Genomic DNA, 3771 nt, shown 5'->3' with positions numbered 1-3771 from the left:
CCTTTGTCGTGACGCCATTTTCTGTCGTGTATTTTCTCTTCTCTTAGACCACGACAGAGATTTCACAAGAACTCAACTTAGAAGTTTAAATCAATAGCATACAAATTTATTATACATGACAAATTAAATCAATCAGATAATGATTACATAAGAGTAAGAGCAAGAGAGGCAGAGACCGAATTCACCTGCTTGTTCCTCTGCAGAGGGAACCGAGAGGTCGGAAAAGGTCCGCTGTGTGCTACCAGCGGACCCTCTGCGAAGCGCTCTGAAAAACCCTAGCCTGTGAAGGCCTGCTTTTAACCACCACCTAAAGTCTTTCCACATGTCCAAATAAGGACGTGTAGATGTTTTTCTCGGCTACTTGGAAAGTCCTGGCGCTGGGCCGTGTTATCTGTCCAGCTCCAGCTGCATCTGGCCCACCATCAACCTCCCAGTTCCTTTCCCAGGTCGGCGTGACATTTTGAATATTTCCTTAGGAACAGCTTGGATAAACATTGTTAACAACATCAGATTCTGCGAACACGGATTCTGCGAACCCAGTTTACGCAAACTCTTTCAACCCCACCTCACACGAACCCATCTACTCTCTGTACTTCTCTCATAAGCAATGATCAATTTTACTGCTAAAGTAAATGTAAATGTCTGTTTCCTGGAGTCTATCCCAGATGCTCCCCAGACAACGACCCTGCCAAACTGCAAGGGTTGAGGAACAGTCACTGCATCTTAACCTGACCCGAACAGATTGTTCACTACCTATATAATAATATATGATATGATACATAAATATACTACAATACCTCATTATTCGTCCAATAACTGCATAGAATAGGAAAGAAAACACTTTTCCCATAACACGGTGCAGTATAATGTAGACCTGAGAAAACAGCGCCCCCGCTAGGGTTGAGGAAAAATGAAAAAAGCTTACAGCACCTGGTATTCCCAGGCGGTCTCCCATCCAAGTACTAACCAGGCCCGACCCTGGTTAGCTTCCGAGATCAGACGAGATCGGGCGTGCTCAGGGTGGTATGGCCGTAAGCAAGAGCAGAGAGTGACAGGAGCTCTTTTAAGCTTGGCAAGCCATGCCGTTGCATCCACTTGCCTGAATGTGGCGTTTATAAAGAACTTAGAACATTCTGGGACGTACACAGAAGGTGGCCATTTTGGCCTTAAACACAATATCCCCTTTTTTGTATTTCGCTCTCCCTTTAAACAAAACAACTAGAGAGAAGCCAAAATCATTACTTGTAATGTGTCACCGACCATAGGCATGAACTGTGAACAAAGCAAAAGCAGCACTGTGACTGAAAACAGAATATTTTTGCAGGTAATAGCGTCTGTTGTCTAAGAACGATGCAATTATTAAGTTAACAAATAATTGAACAATCTAGGTGAAATGTCAAATACATAAAACAGAAGTAATAAAAACAAAAGATATTGATTGCAGAAGATATCTCATAAATCGTACAATAACTGCATAGAATAAGAAAGAAAACACTTTTCCCATAACACGGTGCAGTATAATGTAGACCTGAGAAAACAGCGCCCCCTGCTAGGGTTGAGGAGAAATGAAAAAAGCTTACAGCACCTGGTATTCCCAGGCGGTCTCCCATCCAAGTACTAACCAGGCCCGACCCTGCTTAGCTTCCGAGATCAGACGAGATCGGGTGTGCTCAGGGTGGTATGGCCGTAAGCAAGAGCAGAGAGTGACAGGAGCTCTTTTAAGCTTGGCAAGCCATGCCGTTGCATCCACTTGCCTGAATGTGGCGTTTATAAAGGACTTAGAACATTCTGGGACGTACACAGAAGGTGGCCATTTTGGCCTTAAACACAATATCCCCTTTTTTGTATTTCACTCTACCTTTAAATAAAACAGAGAGAAGCCAAAATCATTACTTGTAATGTATTACCGACCACAGGCATGAACTGTGAACAAAGCAAAAGCAGCACTGTGACTTAAAACAAACAGATATGAAAGTGGGAATAACAAAATAAACAGGATATAAAGTAAAATGCTTTCAAGAGTTTTGTCTACATCAAAGCGGACAAATCACATGTGAACGTTTTAATTTTTTTTTGTAAATAAAAATAATGTTTGCCCTGTTCAAACTTGGGGAATAAAAACGAGTCTGATTCTGAAAGCGGCTGATCAACTTCGTAGGAACACATTTTATATGGTACAGGTGAAAGGGACACTAACAACCCAACGCAGCCGAGGCTGTAGCAGGCAGAGAAACAATTTATTTATTTTTATTATATGATATTCTCTACAACTTAGCAGTGGTAGTCTGCCAGAATTGTGTGAAATACCGTAAGAAGAGCAATTGAAAAACGTCAAGTGAAAGGTTTTGGCGTCCCACTTCCTACGTAGGTGCAGCTGATCACGCGCTCGTAACTTGCGCGGAGCGAGTTCCAAATCCACTGTATTGGCTGTGTAATAAAACATTGTTTTTCTGTAGATATTGTGGTAAATGTCATTACGGTAAAGTATAATAATGCAGCTTCCGTTTAAAGGGCACATTGCCTATGTCTTAGTGTTTTAACTGTTTAACTGCACCAAATCGTTGTAACCAAATGAGAAAACGGAAAGCGGCTTTAAATCTTTTTTAGCTCGTTTTTAACACGCTGCTTTGAATAAATGCCGGTTGTTTCTTTTTAATCGAGAAACGGAAAACGGTCCGTGTATGTTCCAACTGTTTTATTTGTCCCCCAGAATAAAATCTTTTTTTCCACAAAACGAGAAAACGGGAACCGGCTTTAAATCTAAATTCAGGTCTAGTTTTCAAAACACTGTTTTCAGCTTGTTTATTTGGTTTTAACACGGTGCTGTGATTAAATTCCGTTTTTCGCTTATATCAAGAGAAATAAGGAAGCGGATGTTCTTTGTATTTTATTTTCTGGACAATTTACTTAGAAAACGGCTTGATTTATTCTGGAGGGGGAAATCAAACGTAGAACGTACACAGACCCAACACAGTACTTACACTGTGGGAAATGTTGTGTTTGTAATGAGATGCTGTGCCCCTGGCTGAGGGTTGTTCCTGGGGGTCATCAAGCATTTGGTTATCAAATGGTGGGGGTTTCACAGTAGTGACCACGGGAACATTGTTGAAGGAAGTAAAGGGGGGTTTACTGCACTCATGTATATCAAAGACCAGTCAACAGCTCATGTGGGGGTTTGTACAGTGGCAGCGGTTCAAAGTGACTAGGGTTTTTACTGCAGTACTGCCGCGTCGCCACGGTGCAGCGAGTGCGTCGCTGACTAAAGATTTTTAATCCTGCAGCCGGCTGGAAAAAATCAGGACGCTAGTCTCGTTTTCACCACCAGGTGGCGCAGCGTTGATTAGAAGCCTCCAAAGCACTACAGCGTAACTGAGGTCCGACTGTTCATTTCTACCTGTAACACACATATATTACACCAGACCTATTTTACTATTAAGTCTTTACTATTAAGTATCTGTTGTGTGCTAAAACATTGGGGAGTGTGAAGGGCAACAACTTGTTGATGGCTTAGTTATTTTCTGTTCACTGCGAAGTTAATTGTTCTGTGTGGTTTAAAACAGGCAGCGCCACAGCAGCAACACATTCTTGTTTGCATTCTCCTCAGCTTTTTCGTGTCTTTAAATAGAAGGCGTCTCTTAAAAATATGTACACACCCACCGCTCTAACATCTGATACAACATATTGGCTTCACATAATACCATGATTATGCGTCGCGGTTTATTTAATATAATTTGAATGCGCATGGCCAAGTAAAGACGTAGAGCGCAGTCC

At 41.8% G+C, this 3771-nt stretch overlaps 2 non-coding genes across 2 annotated transcripts; both read right to left on the bottom strand.

The window, feature by feature from the left end:
• Positions 1-918: 918 nt before the first annotated feature.
• LOC114864566 (5S ribosomal RNA) lies at positions 919-1037 on the bottom strand. The gene has a single exon (XR_003787349.1). It is a non-coding gene; the product is annotated as a 5S ribosomal RNA (ribosomal RNA).
• A 536-nt stretch (positions 1038-1573) lies between these two features.
• On the bottom strand, positions 1574-1692 carry LOC114863913 (5S ribosomal RNA). Its single transcript, XR_003787174.1, has one exon. It is a non-coding gene; the product is annotated as a 5S ribosomal RNA (ribosomal RNA).
• Positions 1693-3771: the final 2079 nt, after the last annotated feature.

Source organism: Betta splendens, chromosome 1 (genome assembly GCF_900634795.4).
Source record: "Betta splendens chromosome 1, fBetSpl5.4, whole genome shotgun sequence".
Lineage (NCBI taxonomy): Eukaryota > Metazoa > Chordata > Actinopteri > Anabantiformes > Osphronemidae > Betta > Betta splendens.
Note: the sequence above shows the minus strand (reverse complement) of the source record. Positions and strands in the feature narration are given on the sequence as shown.